Here is a 24,923-nt window from a genome sequence, read left to right as displayed (position 1 = left end):
TGATTGCACCTTATGATATATATAATTAGGTGAAAAAGAACACAGCAAAATTATTTTTACTGATAAATTTAACCATGGATCCCAAACCTCCTTTACCTTTGTACATACATACATATACCAAGTCACTTCCCCAAATTTTGGGAGGTAGCAGACATCAAACAAATGAAACAGAAAAGGGGACCTCTCCTCTCTACATTCCTCCCAGCCTGACAAGGGCCTCAACCGAGTTCGGCTGGTACTGCTAGCCATTATCCAACACAGATGAAGCTTCATAATGCTGAATCCCCTACTGCTCCTACTTCCGCGGTCTTCCAAGGCACCAGAGGAAGCAGCAGAGCCTACTGGATCTGCGTCACAATCGCTCGCCATTCATTCCTATTTCTAGCAAGCTCTCTTGCCTCTCTCACATCTATCCCAGAGATTCCTTCACTCCATCCATCCACCCAAACCTTGGCCTTCCTCTTGTACTTCTCCCATCAACTCTTGCATTCATCACCTTCTTTAGCAGACAGCCATTTTCCATTCTCTCAACATGGCCAAACCACCTCAGCACATTCATATCCACTCTAGCTGCTAACTCATTTCTTACACCCGTTCTCACCCTCACTACTTCGTTCCTAACCCTATCTACTCGAGATACACCAGCCATACTCCTTAGACATTTCATCTCGAACACATTCAATTTCTGTCTCTCCGCCACTTTCATTCCCCACAACTCAAATCCATACATCACAGTTGGTACAATCACTTTCTCATACAGAAATCTTTACATTCGTGCCCAACCCTCTATTTCTTACTACTCCCTTAACTGCCCCCAACAATTTGCATCCTTCATTCACTCTCTGACATACATCTGCTTCCACTCCACCATTTGCTGCAACAACAGACCCCAAGTACTTAAACTGATCCACCTCCTCAAGTAACTCTCCATTCAATATGAAATTCAACCTTACACCACCCTCCCTTCTCATAACCTTACTCTTACCCACATTAACTCTCAACTTCCTTCTCTCACACACCCTTCCAAATTCTGTCACTAATCAGCCAAGCTTCTCTTCCGCGTCTGCAACCAGTACAGTATCATCTGCAAACAACTGATTTACCTCCCATTAATGGTCATTCTCGTCTACCAGTTTCAATCCTCGTCCAAGCACTTAAGCATTCACCTCTCTCACCATTCCATCAACATACAAGTTAAACAACCACGGCGACATCACACATCTCTGTCTCAGCCCCACTCTCCCCGGAAACCAATCGCTCACTTCATTTCCTATCCTAAAACATGCTTCACTACCTTTGTAGAAACTTTTCACTGCTTGCAACAACCTTCCACCAACTCCATATAACCTCATCACATTCCACATTGCTTCCCTATCAACTCTATCATACGCTTTCTCCAGATCCATAAACGCAACATACACCTCCTTACCTTTTGCTAAATACTTCTCGCATATCTGCCTAACTGTAAAAATCTGATTCCTACAACCCCTACCTCTTCTAAAACCACCCTGTACTTCTAAGATTGTATTGATAAGTAATATTGTGTGGTGGGTCAGGGTTATTTAGGCCTTTTTTATTGTTTATTTTAGGGAAGTAAAAAAAATATCCAAATACATATTTAATATTAAAGCCTCAATGATCTTTATTGAAGTTACATTTGTATCTTACGAAAATGATTAATTTAATCTTGAAAAAATTAAAATTGAATGACATTTTTCAGACCACAACCCTTGTGTACTGTCTTTTATCTATACAGTATAAGATGAAAATTATGATTGATTTGAATAATCAGGTACTATTACTTGATTCACTGTATATTAACAAACATTACAGTAATACCGATAGGAAAAATGTTTGGTAGCTGTATTCTTTGTTACATGGTAGCTGTATTCTTTGTCACAATGTTTGTAAATAAATCAATGACACCCTACTTTTTTGTCCTTCGGTAACTTCCTTTGTGGTGGATAACAGGGGAGGAGTGGCAAGTACCTAGCAGTACCAGCCAAACTCGGTTGAATCCCTCGTCAGGCTGGGAGGAGCAAAGAGAAAGTCCCCTTTTGTTCCTTTGATGTCGGCTAACCCCCAATATTGAGGGAAATGCCTTGGTGAATGGACGGAATTTCCGAACACCATACATTAACTGTTCAACATCCAATCCCTCACCAAAGGGCTGATGTTTTTGACAGTAAACAGAGTAATGAAAAACTTGAACTTCCTTATTCATGTTTTCCTGAGGCTAAACTAACTAGTTTAGCTTTTCGATCTAGTGAAATTAAAGCTCTGTTGATGGACCTTGATGCTTATGAAGGTGTACACCCAAATGGTATTTTTCAATTGTTTTTTATAAAGAAAGCAGATTTCTTAGCTCCAAAGTTATGTTATTTTGCCCAAGTTAGCAAGAAGAGGAGCTTTTAGCACTTGTTGGAGGATTGGTAATGTTACTCCTCTATGTAAATGTGTTTGTGGTAGCTCAAGTCCCACTGATTACCACCCAATTTCCATAACTCCCATATTATCTAAAGTTTTTGAGAGTCTTCTGGCAAAACATCTTAATAGGTTTGCTGAAGGTAATCATCTATTCCCTAGTTTTCAATTTGGTTTTCGTAAAGGCCTTGGAGCATGTGATACCCTTCTTACAAACTCCAATGCTGTACAGAAATCCCTTAATTGTGGTCAGGAAGTTTGTATGATTGGCCTTGATTTTAGTGTTGCCTTTGACCGTGTTAATCATGAGGCCTTTATTTTCACACTCAAAACAGTTGGGAGTGGGTGGGTCGTTTCTTAGCATTATTATTGATTTTTAAAGTAATAGATCTCAAAGAGTTGTAGTTGATAGGCACCATAGTGAGTATAGGAATGTGATATCCAGTGTTCCACAGGGTAGTGTTCTTGGTCCATTACTTTTCATATTATATACACATGACCTGTGGTTTGGCCTAGAAAACAAGCTTGTTGCATATGCAGATGATGCTACTCTCTTTGCATCAATTCCATCCCCTGAATGTAGATCTGGGGTTGGTGAATCCCTTAATAGAGATTTAGCTAAAATTAGTGCATGGTGCAAATTATGGGGTATGAAGTTGAATCCTTACAAAACTCAAAGTAAGATTGTAAGTAGGTCAAGGACGGTGGCTCCTCAACATCCGGATCTCAGTATTGATAATGTTTCTTTAAATTTGTATGACTTTTAAAATTTTAGGTGTGATTCTCAACAGAAAATCTAATTTTGAGAAACACGTTAGGTCTGTGCCTTCTTCAATTGCAAAAAAAATTGGCTTATTGAGAAAGTCTTTTAAGATTTTTGGTGATCAATCTATTCTGAAGAAGTGTTTTAATTCTTCCATTCTACCTTGTTTTGAGTATTGTTCTCCTGTCTGGTCTTCAGCTGCCGATTCTCATCTTAATTTGTTGGACAGAAACTTACGGTCTATTAAATTTCTTATTCCTGATCTAGATATTAATCTTTGGCACCGTCATTCAATTAGTTCATTATGCATGTTGTATAAGATTTTTCATAACTCTAACCATCCTTTACATTCACATCACCCTGGACAATTCTATCCTGTTCGTAATACTAGGCAGGCAGTTAATTCTAATAGCCAGGCCTTCTCCATCATGAGGCTCAATACTACACAGTATTTTAGAAGTTTTATTCCAGCTGTTACTAAGTTATGGAATGATCTTCCTAATCGGGTAGTTGAATCAGTAGAACTTCATAAGTTCAAAGTTGGAGAAAATGTTTTTATGTTGACCAGGCTCACATGAGTCTTTTCATAGTTTATATGTGACATATCTGTTTTTGACATTGTTAATAGTTTATATAGGACATATGTGTTTTAATGTTGTTACTGTTTTAGAATGATTTATTGTTAACTTGTTCTCATCATTTATTTATTTCCTTATTTCCTTCCCTCACTGGGCTAATTTTCCCTATTGGAGCCCTTGGGCTTATAGCATCTTGCTTTTCCAACTAGGGTTGTAGCTTGGCTAGTAATAATAATAATAATAATAATAATAATAATAATAATAATAATAATAATAATAATAATAATAACAAATGTTTTGTTCCTCAAGCAACAGGCCTTTTTTTTTTTTTTTTGCGGACATTTTACTTTATCACCTTTACAAGATAGTACTCTAAAACTTTTGTACAATTTTTTATCATTTAGCTAATCAAACTTTCTTTCCACTGACATATGTTAAATATTTTGCAAAATTTTCATATTCATAAATAATAAAAAAAAAAAACTGGTAAATAATCGACATATATGCATTACGGCATAATATATCAAATACAGTACGTCTTATGGAGCTTAAAGGACTAACATGTCTTCATCATCTATTAAGAGTGTATGTACTGTACTTTTAATCTACACGATTTCCCAGCAAACAAAAAGTCAATTAGCACTAAAAAAAATTGCAACATGTGTGAACACTCCATCGACATTAGCTACATTCTTTCTTAAATTCTGCAAACTAATGTCAGAAAACTTGTAATAAATGAACCAGCCTTAACTGGTGTAATTTAAAAGCAAATAAACTTCTCTAAATCTGAGGGGAGCTGCAATTTTCTTTTGTTATACTATAACAATACTGTATATGTCAAGCATATGCGACACTGACTGAAATGTTCGTCTAAACTCTAAGGTGAGACAGACAACTCAATTATAATATACAAATTAAATTATGAAAGATTTTGATACACTTTCTAAAGTAATTTTCCCTATATTAGGATATTGCATATTTGAAATAAAATATACATGAGTTATTGGTAAACAAGTTATATTTATATCTAATAATTATCATTAGAGTATACCACATACAAATCTGTTTTAACAACCAACAATTACATCATCCAATGGCCCCAAAAACTGAAATACCAAACAAGTCATCCACATCATTCATTAAAAAAAAAACTTTCATTCTATGTCATATCCAATTATTAGTAAACAAAAAAGACATTAATAACCTGTGGTATAAAACAATTGTCAAACTGTACTTAACTTTTGAATCTCAACCCATGCCATTTTAAATTGGCTTGTGTAAAGTAGCTTTTTATTTTCAAACATTATAAAATACTATCCACTTCTAATCCGAAATAAGAGAAGAAGAGTTTGTTATTTGCAAGTATAAGAATGTATATCAATCATAGCTATGAGAGAAAGAGTACATTGACGGCCATCAATATGCACGCAGCAGCTACCCAAGGACTTTTCCGCTCTCCTATTCTTGCCATCTTCCAAAATGTTCCTGCAAAACTGGAAACAAAGGGAAATTATGTTTTCATAAACCCTTTAATGATTCATAAGCAAAGTAATTTAGCAAGATATGTAGGAATATTACTCATATAAAAAATTAATTATCAATAATCTGACAATAATTATGGGAACTGATCTAAATTAGCTCATTATACTAAACTTTTTGACATTTAGCATCATGGAGGCTTTAATATTACATATGTATTTGGCTATTTTTTTACTTCCCTTAAATGAGCAATAAAAAATGGCCTAAATAACCTTGACCCACCACACAATATTACTTATCAATTGTAAATAAAAACTAAATTACTTTAAGACATGCACTTATTTTAGAGTCGATTCACAACTCAGCTCAAAGAATGTTTATGCGTATGTAAAGTCTTGATGTAATAGTAGCTGATACAGTACTCCATTGCATAACATGAAGATAAAAAAAGCAATAGGCTAAGACATGACATAAAATCAACAAGAAATTATCTACACAATGAAGACTTAAAAAAGTAATCAAAGGCTAACATGATTTAATCTGTTGCAAAAAACTACACACTTTTTTAAAGAGTCTTTATTTTACCTGGCTATACAAACCTGATTCATTTAAATGGTTTACTGTACAGTACTCCGTTACTGTTTGGCGACGACCATAATTAAGGAAATCGCTGGATTCTGACAACTTTGTATGGCTGTCAGCATCCCACCCACACTGGGTAGGAGTGACTGGATCAGCATGACTTACATCACTTACTCATGGTCAAGACCTGAGGGGTAGATGAGGCGGGAAATGGAGATAAAAATTTGTAATTTGTTCCTACACAAAATACAAAGTGTCGTCATTCAAATGAGTCTTCCCTAAGAGGGGAGAAGACTCAGAGGAAGATAGTGCTTGCTAGACCATTGACCCAAGGGATAATGATGATAGTAATGAAAATCTCAACCAGCTCGTAAGAGAGATATGGTCAAGATGTCAGCATCATAAACATAAAGATGAGTGACAGTCACAGCCACAAGAAGTTTGTAAAAATGTATGAACCATCTTTTTCAAAATTTTAATATGTTTAAATTTTATAAACTGGTCACAGAGATATTCTTACCTGCATAAGTAATGTTTATGTTGATACTCCCAAAGAAGGGATGTTTGTAAAAGAAGAAAAAAGGTAATTATTCATTCAAGTCTCATATACCGTACATCTATGCTGAGAATAACTGACACCGTCCTAGGTTTGGCCCTAAAGAACTCCCATCTCTGACACCTATGTTTCAGGCATCCTCCCATCGGTGAACAGGCAGGAGGAATGCCCCCTTAGAAGGAGCGGCCACATCTTCCACCTCTCCCTCCTCTGCCCCTAGGGCCCTTCCCAAGAAAGTGTTGCTTAGGAGCTTGCGTCTTGGCACTGGACTGCCTCAAAGCATCTGATATCTTCTTATGTGCCTGTCTGTGCACAGAGTAGATGGGGCCGAAGAGTGAGGGCAAGATGTTACTTCCTCATGGAGGAAGTCGTGACTTGCTTTCCTCCAGCGGCAATCTTACAAGTTACATAACGAAGCACCTTCCATTAACGAGTTGCATAGCTTGAGCATCTCTCTCTTTGGCACCTGCCTCTGGAATTTTGAAATGACCGAGTCTTGCCTTTCCAGAATCCATTTCGCCCACTAGTTGGCTACGTTGTGAGCGAGGAACTCGACTGGTCTCGCTCCTAAAAGCAAAAAGATGTTCACTGGTTCCTTCCACTCAGGATTGGACAAGTTCTCGTTGGCGATCAGATACCCAATAGAACCAGACCAGTAGTCGATCCGTGAAATAGCTTGCAAGGAAGTCTTTGCAACCCACTCTATGTTCGTGGCTTCTGCAACTGAAAAAGTCACCTCTTGAGCCACTAACCTGTCTACAGTTATATTATGTGCCAATGCCAAGATCGCTGGGCCCAGTGGCAGTGGAGAGGGGTCATCGTGGAGGATGTTGTAGTACAGTGATACCTCGGTAGTTGAACGACTCTAAATTCGAAAAAATCGGTGTTCAACCAAAAAGATTCGAGTAATTTTTGCTGCGGTGTTCGAACAAATAATCGGAACTCGAACACAGCCGAACGCGTGGCCGAGTGAGATGAGTGGCCATCCCAGTTACTCTTGCCCGGTTAGGTAGCATCATTTCAAGAGAGATTGTCAGTCCGACAACACGTGTTGAGAATTTATTGCGATTTAGTGCATTTTATTGCCGATAATAATGGGCCCCAAGAAAGTTAGTGATAAGAAGAAGGATAACAGGAAAACAGTGAGAACAACGATAGAGTTGAAGAAGGAAATGATTGCGAAATACGAGAATGGTGTACGAGTGTCTGATCTAGCCTTACAGTATGGCATGGCGAAGTCAACCATTTCAACCGTTTTGAAAAATAAGGAAGTGATAAAGAAAGCTAATGTTGCACAGGGAGTGACAGCAATTAGTAAGCAAAGGCCACAAGTAATTGAGGAAATGGAAAAAATGATATTTTAATTATAAAATAAATTTTTGAATATACTTACCCGGTGAATATATAATAGCTGCAACTCTGTGGCTCGACAGAAAACACACTCAAAAAACTCGCGAGCGATCGCTATGAAGGTTGCGGGTGTGCCCACCAGCGCCAACTGTCGGCCAGATACCACTCTTGCATGTAAACAAACCCTTCAATTCTTCTCGTCCCGCTGCGTCTCTATTGGGGAGGAAGGGAGGGTCATTTAATTTATATATTCACCGGGTAAGTATATTCAAAAATTTATTTTATAATTAAAATATCATTTTTAAATATTTAACTTAGCCGGTGAATATATAATAGCTGATTCACACCCAAGGCGGTGGGTAGAGACCAGAGTTAATTAAGTTTACAGCGTATAAGCAAAGAGTTTTTTCATTTTGACAGTTATCCATATAACAAAACCAAAATATATAGGTACCTGGTAAGGAAGTTGACTTAGACGATTACTCTGCCTTGTAAGTCTGTCTTCCTCACGGAGCCCAGCGATCCTCTTAGGATGCTGAAAGACTCCCAGGAGCTGAAGTATCAAGGGCTGCAACCCATACAACAGGACCTCATCAAACCCCTAATCTGGGCGCTCTCAAGAAATGACTTTGACCACCCGCCAAATCAACCAGGATGCGAAAGGCTTCTTAGCCTTCCGAACAACCCATAAAACAATATTAAAAACATTTCAAGAGACAGATTAAAAGGATATTGGAATTAGGGAAGTGTAGTGGTAGAACCCTCACCCACTACTACACTCGCTGCTACGAATGGACCCAGTGTGTAGCAGTCCTCGTAAAGAGTCTGGACATCTTTCAAGTAAAATGACGCGAACACTGACTTGCTTCTCCAAAAAGTCGCGTCCATAATACTTTGCAGAGATTTATTTTGCTTGAAGGCCACGGAGATTGCTATAGCTCTGACTTCGTGCGTCTTAACCTTAAGCAAACATCGGTCTTTCTCATTCAAGTGAGAATGAGCTTCTCGTATTAAAAAATCTGATAAAATATGACAAAGCATTCTTTGACATAGGCAATGATGGTTTCTTAACTGAGCACCATAATGCCTCAGATTTACCTCATAATGACTTAGTCGAGCTAAATAGAACTTAAGAGCTCTAACAGGACATAATACTCTTTCCAGTTCGTTGCCTACGATCTCTGATAAGCAAGGAATATCAAAAGATTTAGGCCAAGGACGAGAAGGCAGTTCATTTTTGGCCAGGAAACCAAGTTGAAGTGAACAAGTGGTTTTTTCTGTAGAAAAAACCGATGTTCTTACTGAAGGCATGCAGTTCACTGACCCTTTTAGCCAAAGCCAAGCACACTAGGAAAAGTGTCTTGAGGGTGAGATCCTTCAGGGAGGCTGAATGTAATGGCTCAAACCTGTCTGACATGAGGAACCTTATGACCACGTCTAAGTTCCATCCAGGAGTTGCCAAACGACGTTCCTTAGAGGTCTCGAAGGACTTAAGGAGATCTTGGAGATCTTTATTGTTGGAAAGATCTAAGCCTCTATGTCGAAAGACCGAAGCCAACATGTTCCTGTAGCCCTTAATCGTGGGAGCTGAAAGGGAGCGAACCTTTCTCAGATGTAAAAGAAAATCTGCGATTTGGGCTACAGAGGTACTGGACGAGGACACAGATGCTGACTTGCACCAGTCTCAAAAGACTTCCCACTTCGACTGGTATACTCTAATGGTAGAAGCTCTCCTCGCTCTTGCAATCGCACTGGCTGCCTCCTTCGAAAAGCCTCTAGCTCTCGAGAGTCTTTCGATAGCCTGAAGGAAGTCAGACGAGGAGCGGGGAGGCTTGAATGGACATTCTTTACGTGGGGCTGACGTAACAGATCTACCCTTAGAGGAAGACTTCTTGGAAAGTCTACCAGCCATTGAAGTACCTTGGTGAACCACTCTCTCGCGGGCCAGAGGGTAGCAACCAACGTCAACCTTGTCCCTTCGTGAGAGGCGAACTTCTGCAGTACCTTGTTGACTATCTTGAATGGAGGGAATGCATATAAGTCCAGAAGAGACCAATCCAGTAGAAACGCGTCTATGTGGATTGCTTCTGTATCTAGGACTGGAGAGCAATAGATTGGTAACCTTTTGGTCAACGAGGAGGCAAAGAGGTCTATGGTGGGTTGACCCCAAGTAGCCCAAAGACTCTTGCCCACGTCCTTGTGGAGGGTCCATTACGTGGGTATCACCTGACCCCTCCGACTGAGACAGTCTGCCAAGACGTTCAAGTCCCCCTGGATGAATCTCGTCAACAGGGAGATGCCTCGATTTCTTGACCATAAGAGAAGGTCCCTTGCGATCTCGAGCAGCGTGAAGGAGTGCCTCCTTGCTTGGAGATGTACGCCAAAGTTGTGGTGTTGTCTGAGTTGACCTCTACCACTTAGTTTCGAAGAAGCTTTCGAATATCATCAAGGCCAAGTGGACTGCTAATAGCTCCTTGTCGTTGATGTGCATGCTCTTCTGACTTGAGGTCCACAGACCCGAGCATTCCCGACCGTCCAGGGTCGCACCCCAACCCAAATCCGACGCGTCTGAGGACAACACGTGGTTTGGGTTCTTGACTGCTAGGGATAGTCCCTCTCTCAGACTGATATTGCTGTCCCAACATTTCAGGCACGCCTTTACTGGTTCGGAGACTGGGAATGATACCGTCTCTAACGTCTTGTCCTAGTTCCAGTGAGAGGCTAGATGGAACCGGAGAGGCAGAAGGTGTAGTCTCCCTAGTGAGACAAACTGCTCCAGGGATGAGAGAGTCCCTACGAGACTGTTCCAACTCCTGACTGAACAAACGTTTTCTTTTCAGCATTAGTTGGACTTCGAGCAGGGCTTGACTGCGAATCTCCATCCCCAAATATAGAATAATCTGGGATGGGATCAGTTGGGACTTTTAGGTTGACCAAAAGTCCCAATTCCCTGGCCAGACTCAACGTCCAATGTAGATCCTGCAGACAGCGAAGACTGGACGATGCTCTGAGAAGCCAGTCGTCCAAGTACAGGGAGGCTCGGATCCCCGATAGATGGAGGGATTTTGCCACATTCCTCATGAGCCTCGTAAACACGAGAGGCGCAGGACTGAGGCCAAAGCACAGGGCTCGAAACTGGTACCCCACATTCCTGTAAACAAACCTCAGAAACGGTTGGGAATCCGGGTGTATAGGAATGTGGAAGTATGCCTCCTGAAGGTCGAGAGAGACCATCCAGTCGCCTTCCATAAATGCTGTCAAGACAGCCTGGTAGACTTCATCGTGAAGTTTGTCTTGACAATGAACACATTGAGCGCACTTGCCTCTTACGTACTCCTGCAGTGAACATGGCTGCCAGTTCATTGGAGCCATCCCTGAGGGACTTGTTCCTGCAGAGAACGTGGCTGTCAGATCATTTGAGCCATCCCTGAAAGCCTTGTTTATGCATGACATAATTGTACAGCAAAACTTCAAACGCTCGAAAATAGCTCTGAAGTCGACCTGTAAAATCTTGGAGCATCTCATGGCCAGGCGCCAGGGAGAGTCTATGAGGTTTGAGAAGTCTATCTGGGCAGAGGCAGGAACTCCCAAGCCGAGAACTTCTCTCGTGTCATATCAGACTCTCGCTCTATAAGCCAGCTTAAAAGTAGGGAAAGCAAAGGCTGTCTCCCCCAAACTCCTCCTGGTGATAAACCAGTCGCCTAGCAAACGTAAAGCTCTCTTAGAAGAGCGAGAGAGCACTAGCTTATAAAATAACGGCTTCGAAGTAGCTAGGCCTAGTGTAAGCTCTGACGTTTAGGCGAACGAGGAGCAGCAGTTACAAAAAGATCCGGACAAAGATCCTTAAAAATCAGCATGATTTATTTAAAGTCCATAGAGGGCTAAGCAGCTTTAGGCTCCTCTCCGTCTGACAGAGTCCTCAAGGGAATATCAGTATGAGGGGGAACAGCAACTTCCTCATCTGAAGGAACCTTGTCCGACAATAGCCGAGTCTCAAGCAAGGGAGAGACCTACCGTGGTGGCAATGCTTTACAAGCAGAGTCCACACGCACTGGTGCATTAGTAGCGGACCAGGACGCAACGTCATGTAACTGCTTGACAGTCTGTGAACTGTCAACAACAACAGGTGCGTGAGGACGCACAGCGTCCACTCGAGACTGCTTTGACCGCCTAGTCTGAGCAGTCAAAACAACTCTAGAATGCGGAGGTTGACGCTTAGCGTCAAAACAAGTCAACTCCGATTGTTGGCGAACGTCCTGAACGTCAACAGGAGCATCAGCAAGTGGCCTAACGTCCAAATGTGCCTGAAAATCTACACGAGACCGCATCGAGTGTGGTTCTAAACAACCTGACTGACGTGACTTGGCTACGCCAACGTCAACAGGACGCACAAAGGAACGTTAGGGTGGCTGAAGGCCAGGATCTCGATGAGATAAACGGCTAGGCTCAACGGACTTATCGGCAGTATATTCTCTCATAAGGGAGGCAAGCTTATTCTGCATGTCTTGCCCTACAACCCATTTAGGATCAACGGGAATGGTTGCGGTAAGAGACGAGGGTAACGTCTGTGACTGCAAAACCTTGCCTACAAAAAGACTCTCGGAGTCTGTGTTACGCTTTTGTTTAGGCGGCGAGCAGTCTTCCGATGACTACATAGGGTCAGAGCTGTCCTAATAGTTAAAACCAGGACGCTGGACCTGTCCTGAAAGGACTGACTTTCGCTTAAAGGGCCTCGAAACCTTGTTCCACGGTTTCTTATGCGAAAAGCCTTCGGATGACGAGGAGAAAATCGTCTCTCTCGCCTTATGGTAGGGGTGATCTTGGTAAGATACACCTGATACCATAGAGGGAACGTCTGTTCGCTGATCAAGGCCTCTCGAACCCATAAGTCGTACGACATTACTTCTCCCCTGGGCTTGGGAGCTTGCAAGAGGTCCCGGACTAGGCGAACGACAGGCACGAACAGACGAACCCTCGGTCGCAACACTGATAACACTTTGCGCAATATCACTTTATCACTACGATTTTCTGTTTTGCACTTATTTCACTGAAATCGAATTTTTTAACAATTCACATTAGGTATGAATAAAACTGATTTCTACCTGAAGCACGCAATTCTACCCTCTATCAAAAGGTTATAATTGCGAAATCAGTCGTATAATGTAAGCACATTAATACCAGCAAAAAAACAGTAAACATATTTTAAGATAAAAAGATCAGTGGCTGGGGAAGAGACTAAACACTAGTTCATTCAAAACTATGTTTTCAATCTCTCACCGTACAGTGCCTTGGGACGAGAATAAAAAACTAAAAAACGTTTTATCCTTTCTCCCCGTACAGAGACTAGGGACGAGAGTAACTCGAGAACAACGTTACTCGCTTGGGACGAGATAAAGATCGGAACGTTCTCTCTCCTCTCTCTCCCTCCGTCTGTATCTCTCTCTCTCTCTCTCTCTCTCTTGATTTCGCACCGAAGAGAAGAGCCCACTTACGTTTCGTCAAAAAACAGGTTATTTGACCAAAGGAAAAAAACTGAAAGGTTTTTCAATTAAAGAGTTCCTTTAAAATAGAATTTAAAACATTTAAGCTTTGAAAGAAGAATGAACAAAACGTCAGAATCGATTTACTCTTTCTGCAAAGTGAAACCGTGATACTCTCTCTCTCTATCGTAACGATAGAGCGCAAACTGCGTAGCATAAATAAACTAAACGTTAGTTCATCTTTGAAACAGTACGAAGACTATTCAAAGAAAATCTTTCATAAAATATCTACTAAAAAATATTCATTTAATAAGTTTTAAATCATTAGCTCTGTAAAAGTTATTTACGATTGAAAGGGCTCAACGTTGTTTAACTTCGGTTTCCAAGTTAGGACCGCCTACTCTCAGGAAAGGTCGCATATAAACAAATCATTAAAATTTATCTTGATGTTTATTATAAATGGAAAGCTAATCGAAGAGGCCTAATAAAGGCGGGTGAGATATAAAATATATAGAGGAAAATCTATAATTAATTTATAAAGTGATAAGATAATTGCTAAAAGCCTAAACACACTTCCGTACTAAGGGAAGGGTCAGCCATTTAAAAGTCAAGGAAAGTCAAAAAAAAAAATCCAAAGTCATCAAAAATTAAATCTATCCAAAAACGAGTTCAAGATTTAAGTTGAAGATAAAACACCTGTACTGCGAAAGCTCAAACCAAAATGAAGTACTTCACCAAATATGTTGAGAAAACTCCAGATTCTACAGCGAGTATGAATACGTCTTGTCGTCAACGTCGACAGAGAAGAATTGAAGGGTTTGTTTACATGCAAGAGTGGTATCTGGCCGACAGTTGGCGCTGGTGGGCACACCCGCAACCTTCATAGCGATCGCTCGCGAGTTTTTTTAGTGTGTTTTCTGTCGAGCCGCAGAGTTGCAGCTATTATATATTCACCGGCTAAGTTAAATATTTAAAATTGCACCTTATATTTATTAAAGAAAGGCAGTTGGCCGGGGAAAGTATAAGTGAAGCTTTCATTTGTGAAAAAGCTCTTCATATTTATGAAGAATTGGTGAAGAAAAGTGCCAGTACTAGTGAAAGTGATTTGTCATTTACTTTAAAACCAAGCAGGGGCTGGTTCAAGAAATTCTGGAACAGAACTGGCATTCACCGTGTGACTAGGCATGGGGAGGCAGCCAGTTCGGATCAGGCGGCGGCTGAAAAATACGTTGGCGAATTTGATCGATACATTAAGGAAAAATATTTTATCCCGCAGCAAGTCTTCAATTGCGATGAGACCGGGTTATTTTGGAAGAAAATGCCGGCCAATACCTACATTGATAATGTTAATGATAATTTTATGTCTCACTTTAGAAGAATAGTGCAGAAGAGAAAGAAGCAGCTGACAATTGACATGTTTTTCATAAAAGAAAAGAGCTGCTACATCCCAGCCTGATTCCCCTCCAAAGAAGAGAGACAGAAAAGGAAAAACCACTGAAGGAGATTTGCCCAACCTTTTACTAGAGAGAGAAAAAACCCCTGAAGGAGAACTACCCAGCCACTTCATGGAAGGGGACTCTCCTTCCAAGCAGTAACCTCCCCCTTCCATCCTCTCCACATCCATTCCTGTATGCCATCGAACCGCTGCTCAAAGGTACAGTAAATGGTTTGAAATTGTTTTATAGGGTTTTCCGACCAATTTTGTACACATTTAAATAATCATTGTTGTTTAGGTACACATTTTATTAATATTTTGGGCATTTTGGAATGGGTAGTAATGTATAAGAATAAATACCATTATTTCTTATGGGAAAAAAGGTTTCGGTACTCGAACAAATCGGTGGTCGAACACTGATCCCGAACGGATTATGGTCGAGTACCGAGGTATAACTGTATTTCCTCTGCTGTACTAACAGCGGAGGAATTAACCGTGATAAGTTGCTAGCCCTGAAAAAGTTTGCAGATCCTGTGACCTGAGATATGGACTTCTTCCTGGCTCCCTTTACCATCCTAGACCAGGGTAACTCAATCCTGGTCTTTCCGGTTCAGGAGGCCTGGCAGAAGAAGTCAAGGACTGTGTCCTTCCCTTCAGAAGGAAAGTAAAATGGATCATCCAGTCTGTTGATTTTCCTCATGATCCAAGATCTGCATAAAGGAATGGTCAGAATCTCTCTGATCATCAGAAGAGGTTCTTGGGCTAGCTGGTAAAGGCAGCACACTGTTAGAGCATTCTGACTTAATGTCTTTGAAGTCATCCAACTCCAAGCTCACACCCAAAAGAGCCTGAGCTGAGTCAGCTTTATCAACAACTACCCTGACAGAGGAACGAGGTGCTGAGTTGTGGAAAACAACAAGTTTGGAAACAAACTGAGAGCGTCCTGTTTTTCTGGGGGATCAAGAGGCTTTGAAGCAAAGTTATTCTGAAGGGTTTTCATATCCTTATACTCCCCAGGCTTAGCCGTGAAGGAGGCAAGGAGAGGAAGTTTCCTTCCGAGGATTTCCTACTGGCTGCAAAACCTGCTGGGGGTCATGAAGGCAGACAGAGGCATCGGGGGCGGAGAGGATGGTTCACCGGGGACAACCAGTACTTGTTCTTGAACGAGACCTACCCCGGAGGTCTCAAACCTCTGCTCATTCTCAGATGCAAGGTATTCCATGGAGAAGTGTCTCCTGCCTCAGTCTCCTTTGTTTCTTAGTCAGCTTAATCGGGATGATATCCAATTTCTACAAAACAGGATCAGGCTGATCACGGAAATTCTTAGAGGTATCTAGACGAGCGATTAAAAGGCAAAGGAAGATCCAAATGGGGAGGAGGAGGAGCATGCCTGGAGGCAGTACTAATATGACTAGGATCCACAAGTGGGCTGGAACTTCCAGGAGATCCAAACACAGCAAGAGGGATAGTAATTGGTCAAGAAGAAACTGTTGGTGGTGGCACTGGAACAGAGTTGACAACTGCCTGTTTCACAGCCTGTACAAGCTCTAGGAACCATGGCATGCCCTTTGCAAACAAAGGGATGACCTCAAGATCTCTCAAGTGTGAGCCCTCTGGCTGATCGCGAGCAACTGCTTCTCTCGGCGAGCATACCAAGGTAGTATGCGCTGGGAGAGATGCAATCAGACCTTCGCCAGAAGCAGGACCTTGCCCGCCTACCTCGCCTGCAGGTGGTTGCCGATTGCGCGGTGATGAGCATGACTCCACTACCTTACTAGGGACTGGTTGTTCACGAGCTGAAGTAATGAGACGTGGTGCGAGAGAACTTGTAAGAGTAACTGGAGGAAGCTCGCAAGTAGCTTTGCTCGTGCCTCGCTCAGATGGAGGCGAGCAAGGCAAAGGTGGCTTATTCTTGAATGCGAGGTGTCATCACACAGGAACGCTAGAACCTGCCGGCACTTCCCCGAGGTGTAGACACCCGAGGTGGGGCAGCAAAGGGAACCACATTCGTGAGACTTACAGCAACTTGTGCTAGCTTAAAGGCACAGTGGGAAGGGGCTATGACTACAGGGTGTTGACGGCCTTGATCACCAAAGAGTTCCAAAGAGCTGGAGCGAGGTATCGACGAGTCAAATATTTTCTTCTGAGACACTTGAGGGGTGAACCACTCAAGTGAAGAAGCACTCTCATTCTAGCGAGAAGAGCGACCAGCCTCGGAGGGTGGAAGAACCAAAGGTTTCTCCTGCTGGGCGAGTCTAGTATGCTGAACAAGCTCAGCGTGTGTGCTCATCCCGAGGGGATTGCATGCATGGCTGAGACTCCATGGAGAACCTGCCACCAACTCCTCGGGTGGGAGAGGAGTTGGAGAGGACATCTCAGCGAGGGGCACAAGACCTACTGGAGGGAACCCTGCTCCAACAGCTCAGGGGGAAGACCATGGCCAACCCCTGAGGAGGCAGTTGTGCACTCCTGAGCCCCAATCTTAGGCTAAAGCTGATGCAAAGCGTCAAGTGAACTATTCTTATAAGGGCTGGGGCGCCGCTGCTTTGCTATGGGAAGTGACGGGTTCTTCTGCTCCAGAGGGTTGCTTGGGGGTCAAACAGGCATCACTCTTGCTCGACCGCCCTCCAGAGGAGGCCGAAGAAGCTGAGTCAGTGGGGAGGGAACAAGGTGTCGGGGGAAGAAGTCGGGATTTCTTCGACTTCAAGGAAGACCCAGAAGGCAAAGAATTCCTTTTAGACTTCTTTTGTTGCCTACTGTACCACTCCCATTGGGAGAATGACTGCCCCTGACACTCTTTGCAGAGAGTGGCCTCAGTGCATGAGTGTTATCTGCACACAGGGCAATGGTTGTGAGGATCAGTCTCCCAGGCCGACATATACATGCCGCAAGAGCAGCCAGCTATGCTAGGGGAAACCCACATGCAGTATTAGCAGTCCTCAGAAAAATCAAACATACCTGTAAAGAGAACGAAAACAAAGTGAGTTTATGGCCAGGTAAATAAATGGGTTTATGGAAAAGCGAGACAGCACGTCTTCACTCTACTGTGTCAAAACCGACGTAATGCACTGGGTGAGTGTGTGAACGAGGTGGCTAGTCTACAACCCTACTACCCCTTTTAACTAGTAGAGGGTCATTTACACCTCGCGTTTAAAGTTTATGGCTAGGTTTCAGCTACACCGGAACAATATATCCTTAGTAAAGAGCAAAGGGTTTGTGTGTGTGAAGGAACAAATATATTTTACAAGATTATGATACATCTGGGACAGGCTGCTCAGTCTTAATTACTAACGAAATTAAAGCCTTATCAGATGACCCAACTGGTACTGGAGAACCAACCTTAATTTATGACACCAGGGGTGTTAGCGTATACTAGGTCCAAGCAGTTACCATTCAAAATTATGGGTTTCTAAACACTTGGAATAAGGAATTCAGATGAGTGATTCATTTGAGAAACCAAAGTTTCTGAGCATAATAGAATATCATACAGTACTTTCTGAAGGCCACTGCAAGGTCTTGAATATTGTCATGCAGTCCACGAATAATATTGCCATAATTAGATGACATTGCGAAGTCTAAGACCCACTGGTTCCATATTTTGCTCAATATCTCCAAACATGCCTAAGTGTACCCTATAGCAACAGAACTTTTGGCCAAGACAATGATAAACAGGATATGGCTCTTCCCAAGACTAGACAATGATGGTTTGATTTTGGAGTGTCCTTCTAACAGAGCTGTTTACCATAATTAGAGTCTCTTCTAATCTTACCAAGAACAGAGTAACCACTGAACAATTACAGTGCCGTAGTTAACCCTTTGAGTGAAGAAGAATTGTTTGGTAAGATTAGGTGTATGAGGAAAGAGGAAGATGTGTAAAGAACAGGTCAGAATATTTGGTGTATGTGTAGGCAAAGAAAATATGAGCCTTAATCAGAGGGTGATCGAATGTAGTACTATCTGGCCAGTCAAAGGACCCAATACCTCTCCACTGGTAGTATCTCAACAAGTGGCTAGTGCCTTGGCCAACCTACTACTGCACCTGACAGGTCTGCACAGAAAACTGACACGCAGCTACAGTTATCGGGAAACCACTGGAAATACGTCCTTTCTTCTGAACATCCTTGTTGAAGACAATCTGATAACTCAATTATCTAAAAGAAAAAGGAAAATATTAAATGGCCAGTTGAGTCCAGTAGTACGTCTGTACTATCCGGTGACGGAAAACAAAGTGAGGTCTCATTGGTCTGTCAGGTACGCAGGGCTTCCACGCCACCACGATACCATTTTAACAGCCATATCCAGCTTTGCTGAAAGCATACTCCTATTAACAGATAAGGGTTTGTATGCATGTAAAAACAGATCTAGCTTGCTGTAACCATTAGCCCATCTTGAAAATTTTGTAATTCAATTCTTACCCCGTTTTCTGTCTATCCAACAAAGAAGGAGCAAATCCTCGTATATATGTGCACGTGCAAATCATGAGAAGCAACACACTCAGCAAGCTTTCAAAGTTGAAGATTGCAGACTGAAAAAATAAGAAAATTCCTGTAATTACAATAATGAACAGAGGTATAATTACATAAATATTTCAAAAGAACAAACTCAACATAACAAGGTTTCTTAGTTTATTCCTTTAAAGAACTAACTTCTAATACAGTACATACCATACAGTATTTGCTTAGTTTCTGAAAAACAATTTATGGCAATTATACCTTTCATCTAAATGATATATAAAGAACAAACATTAAAGACAAACAAATTCTCTGTCTCCACAGTATCTAAGTTGTTCACTCATCATAAACTCTTAAGTCTTAATAACCTTTAGTTTATAAGTTTTGTCTATTATACATTTTTTACCTCCCCCATTGGTTTAACAGCTACTACCTGAGATTCCTTTGTTCATGAATCACAAGACAGATATGTCGTATTCTTTACTATCTGCACTTTGCACAAGCAATTTGTTCATCAGTCTATCTTTTCTGAAATACTACCCTTATGACTTATTCATTATTAAAAGACCCCAAAGAATGATATACAGTAGTAGCTGTGGTTAAAAAATATATAAAAATGTTATTTTCATTAGTAAAATAAATTTTTGAATATACTTACCCGGTGATCATATAGCTGTCAGCTCTGCTGCCCGACAGAAAAACCTAAGGACAAAATACGCCAGCGATCGCTATACAGGTGGGGGTGTACATCAACAGCGCCATCTGTCGAGCAGGTACTCAAGTACTCCATGTCAACACAGAACCAATTTTCTCCTCTGCCCACTGGGTCTCTATTGGGGAGGAAGGGAGGGTCCTTTAATTTATGATCACCGGGTAAGTATATTCAAAAATTTATTTTACTAATGAAAATAACATTTTTCAATATTAAACTTAGCCGGTGATCATATAGCTGATTCACACCCAGGGGGGTGGGTAGAGACCAGCATAATATGTTAACATTAAGAGCTAAGTATTTTGTATTTCATTTTAGCAGTTATTCAAAATAACAAACATAAAATTGATAAGTACCTAGTAAGGAAGTCGACTTGAACAATTACTCTGCCTTTTTAAGTACGTCTTCCTTACTGAGCCTCGCGATCCTCATAGGATGCTGAGCGACTCCTAGGAGCTGAAGTATGAAGGGTTGCAACCCATACTAAAGGACCTCATCAAAACCTCTAATCTAGGCGCTTCTCAAGAAATGACTTTGACCACCCGCCAAATCAAGTAGGATGCGAAAGGCTTCTTAGCCTTCCGGACAACCCAAAAACAATAATAAAACATTTCAAGAGAAAGATTAAAAAAGGTTATGGAATTAGGGAATTGTAGTGGTTGAGCCCTCACCCACTACTGCACTCGTTGCTACGAATGGTCCCAGAGTGTAGCAGTTCTCGTAAAGAGACTGGACATTCTTAAGATAAAAAGACGCGAACACTGATTTGCTTTTCCAATAGGTTGCGTCGAATATACTTTGCAGAGATCTATTTTGTTTAAAGGTCACGGAAGTTGCGACAGGTCTAACTTCGTGTGTCCTTACCTTCAGCAAAGCTTGGTCTTCCTCATTCAGATGGGAATGAGCTTCTCGTATTAACAGTCTGATAAAATAGGATAAAGCATTCTTTGACATAGGCAAAGATGGATTCTTAACTGAACACCATAAAACTTCAGACGGGCCTCGTAAAGGTTTTTAAATAGAACTTAAGAGCTCTTACAGGACATAAGACTCTTTCTAGTTCATTTCCAACCATACGATAAGTTTGGAATATCGAACGATATTGGTCAAGGCCGAGAAGGCAGCTCGTGTTTGGCTAGAAAACCAAGTTGTAGAACATGTAGCCGTTTCGGATGAGAATCCGATGTTCTTGCAGAAGGCATGAATCTCACTGACTCTTTTAGCTGTGGCTAAGCATATCAGGAAAAGAGTCTTAAAGGTGAGATCTTTCAGGGAGGCTGATTGTAGCGGTTCGAACCTGTCTGACAAGGAATCTTAGTACCACGTCTAAATTCCAACCAGGTGTAACCAAACGACGCTCCTTCGTGGTCTCAAAAGACTTAAGGAGGTCCTGTAGATCTTTATTGTTGGAAAGATCTAAGCCTCTGTGACGGAAGACTGATGTCAACATGCTTCTGTAACCCTTGATAGTGGGAGCTGAAAGAGATCGTTCTTTCCTCAGATATAAGAGAAAGTCAGCTATTTGAGTTACAGAGGTACTGGTCGAGGATACGGATACTGACTTGCACCAGTTTCGGAAGATTTCCCACTTCGATTGGTAGACTCTAAGGGTGGAAGTTCTCCTTGCTCTAGCAATCGCTCTGGTTGCCTCATTCGAAAAGCCTCTAGCTCTCGAGAGTCTTTCGATAGTCTGAAGGCAGTCAGACGAAGAGCGTGGAGGCCTTGGTGTACCTTCTTTACGCGTGGCTGACGTAGAAGGTCCACCCTTAGGGGAAGTGTTCTGGGAACGTCTACTAGCCATCGAAGTACCTCGGTGAGCCATTCTCTCGCGGGCCAGAGGGAAGCAACTAGCGTCAACCTTGTCCCTTCGTGAGAGGCGAACTTCTGCAGTACCTTGTTGACAATCTTGAACGGAGGGAATGCATATAGATCTAGATGTGACCAATCAAGTAGAAAGGCATCTATATGAACTGCTGCTGGATCCGGGATTGGTGAGCAAAATATTGGGAGCCTCTTGGTCATCGAGGTTGCGAAGAGATCTATGGTTGGCTGGCCCCAGGTGGCCCAAAGTCTCTTGCATACATCCTTGTGGAGGGCCCATTCTGTTGGAATTATTTGTCCCTTCCGACTGAGACAATCTGCCATGACATTCAAGTTGCCTTGGATGAACCTCGTTACTAGTGAAATGTCTAGACCTTTTGACCAGGAGAGGAGGTCCCTTGCGATCTCGTACCATGTCAGAGAGTAGGTCCCTCCTTGCTTGGAGATGTACGCCAAAGCCATGGTGTTGTCCGAGTTCACCTCCACCACTTTGCCTTGAAGGAGAGACCTGAAGCTTTTCCAGGTCAGACGTACTGCCAGTAGCTTCTTGCAGTTGAAATGCATTGTCCTTTGACTCGAGTTCCATAATCCCGAGCATTCCCTACCGTCTAATGTCGCACCCCAGCCTACGTCCGATGCGTCCGAGAAGAGAACGTGGTTGGGAGTCTGAACAGTCAGGGGAAGACCCTCTCAAAGGTTGATATAGTCCTTTCACCAAATCAGACTAGACTTTATCTTTCCGGAAACCGGGATCGAGACCGCTTCTAGCGTCTTGTCCTTTTTCCAGTGAAAAGCTAGATGGTATAGAAGAGGACGGAGGTGTAGTCTTCCTAGTGACACAAATTGATCCACGGATGACAGTGTCCCTACCAGACTCATCCACAGCCTGACTGGGCAGCGTTCCTTCTTCAGCATCTTCTGGATGGATAGCAGGGCTGGGGGTTGATCGTCTTGTTCAGCAACGTCCTCATCAGAGGGTTCCTCATCTGAAACTGATGAGGAAACGGCAACGGAGTGGGCAACGTCTGACTCGCTGAATCCGGTCGCACTGGTGGATGCGTGACGGAGCCGGACGCAATATCATGGCACTACTGCACAGTCTGTGAACTGTCAACAACCATGGTTGCGCGAGGAAGTACAGCGTCAACCCGAAACTGTCTAGACTGTCTGGGTTGTGCAGTCAACACCCTACCGGGTTGCTGAGGTTGACGCACTGCGTCACAACAAGTCACCTCTGCTGGTTGTTGAACGTCTTCCTAGTGACACACTGAACGTCAACAACCACCTCCGAGCGTCGCTTAACGTCAACGTGCGACTGGCAACCCACACTGGGTCGCATCGGTGGAGGAACCACCTCAACTGGCAGACGCGAGTAGGATACCTCAGCGTCAACAGGGCGCACAACCAACCGGTAGGAAGGTTGTTGGCCAGAAGGTTCTTCTCCGTATTTAAGTCCTCTATCAAGGACACAAGCTTGGACTGCATGTCTTGCAGCAAAGCCCATTTAGGGTCTACGGGAGCAGGTGTGGCAACAGACGGGGTTAGCGACTGAGGCGGAACCATTTACCATCCCTGGAAGCCTTGTTATGTGTGCATAATAGTACAGCAAAACTTCAAAGGCTCGACAAAAGTTGAGAAGTTGACCTGTAAACAACTGGAGCGTCTCCTGGCTAGGCGCCAGGGCGAGTCTACCAGAATTGAGAAGTCTACCTGGGCAGAGGCATGAACTCCCAAGCCGAGAACTTCTCTCGTGTCCTATCAGACTCTCGCTCTATAAGCCAGTTTAAAAGAAGGGAAATCAAAGGCTGTATCCCTAAAACTCCTCCTGGTGCAAAACCAGTCGCCTAGCCAACGTAACGCTCTCTAGGAGAGCGAGAGAGCACTAGCTTAACAACAACGGCTTCGAAGTAGCTAGGCCTAGTGTAAGTTCTGACGTGAGGCGAACGAGGAGCAGCAGTTACAAGATCCGGACGAAGATCCTTAAAAAATCATCATGATTTAATTAAAGTCCATAGGAGGCTAAGCAGCTTAAGGCTCCTCTCCAAATGACAGAGTCCTCAAAGGAATATCAGTAGGAGGGAGAACAGCACTTTCTCATCTACAGGAACCTTGTCCGAGAAAAGCTAGGTATCTCAGTGAGGGTCTCACTGGTGCATTAACAGCAGACCAGAAGGCAACGTTATGTAACTGCCTGACAGTCTGTGAACTGCCAAAAACTGAACTGTCAACCACAACAGGTGCGTGAGGACATACAGCACTGGTGCATTAGTAGCAGACCAGAAGGCAACGTCATGTAACTGCTTGACAGTCTGTGAGCTGGCAACAACCATAGCTGTGTGGGGAAGCAAAGCCTCTACTCCTGACTGACTAGTCTGCTGCGGGCGAGTAGCGGTAACCACAGTGGGTTGCGGAGGTTGACGCACAGTGTCAAAACAAAGCAACTTAACTCCACCCTCCTGTTGTTGTGGCAACTCGCAAACGTCAACGGAGGGTAGCGTGCGTCTGTGAACGTCAACGTGCGGCTGGCAGGGTACACTGCGCATGGGAGGTGGAACTCTCACAAGCGGAGTGCGGGAACAGGTAGCGTCAGTGTCTACTGTACGCACAACCGTGGTTGGTTGTAGGCTAACGGGTGCAGCATCAACCTACTCCGCACGATACTCCTGCATAAAAGATGCTAACTGTGTCTGCATAGACTGTAGCAAAGACCACTTAGGGTCTACAGTAGCAGGTGCGGCAACAGACGGTGTTACTGCCTGTTGCGGTACCGCTTTGCCTCTCTTAGGAGGTGAGCAGTCGTCGGAAGACTGCAGCGAGTCCGAACTGACCCAGTGGCTACACCTGGGCCGTTGGACTTGCGCGGAAGGGACCGACTTGCACTTAATAAGCTGCGAGACCTTGGTCCAAGGTTTCTTACGAGAAACCTCTTCCGCAGACGAGAAGTAAATGGGCTCTCTCGTCTTTGTGTGGGTGGGGCGATCTTGGGTAGATACGCCCGAAACCACGGAGGGAAAACGTCTGTTCGTTGATCAAGGCCTGACGAACCCATAAGTCGTTCGACATTACTTCTCCCCTGGGCTTGGGAGCTTGCAAGAGGTCCCGGACTAGGTGAACGACAGGCACGAACAGACGAACCCTCGGACGCAACACTGTAACACTTTGCGCATATCACTTTATCACTTCGATTTTCTGTTTTGCACTTATTTCACTGAAATCGAAACTTTACTGATTTCTACCTGAAACACGCAATTCTACCCTTCATTAAAAGGTAGTAATTGCGAAAACAGTCGTA

General features: G+C 42.9%; 1 protein-coding gene and 1 long non-coding RNA gene across 4 annotated transcripts in view; both read right to left on the bottom strand.

Annotated features, from left to right (window-relative positions):
• The window catches only part of LOC137631828 (8-oxo-dGDP phosphatase NUDT18), a 296,217-nt gene that overhangs the window by 70,650 nt on the left and 200,644 nt on the right, over positions 1–24,923 (bottom strand). The window lies entirely within an intron of this gene.
• The window catches only part of LOC137631827 (uncharacterized), a 97,854-nt gene continuing 78,171 nt past the window's right edge, over positions 5,241–24,923 (bottom strand). Inside the window, exons 2-3 of the long non-coding RNA XR_011041949.1 lie at positions 19,063–19,172; positions 5,241–5,258 (exon numbers count right to left, since the gene is read on the bottom strand). This is a non-coding gene — a long non-coding RNA (uncharacterized lncRNA). The remainder of the gene's footprint in view (positions 5,259–19,062; positions 19,173–24,923) is intronic.

The sequence above is a fragment of the Palaemon carinicauda genome, chromosome 40 (assembly GCF_036898095.1).
Source record: "Palaemon carinicauda isolate YSFRI2023 chromosome 40, ASM3689809v2, whole genome shotgun sequence".
NCBI lineage: Eukaryota > Metazoa > Arthropoda > Malacostraca > Decapoda > Palaemonidae > Palaemon > Palaemon carinicauda.
Note: the sequence above shows the minus strand (reverse complement) of the source record. Positions and strands in the feature narration are given on the sequence as shown.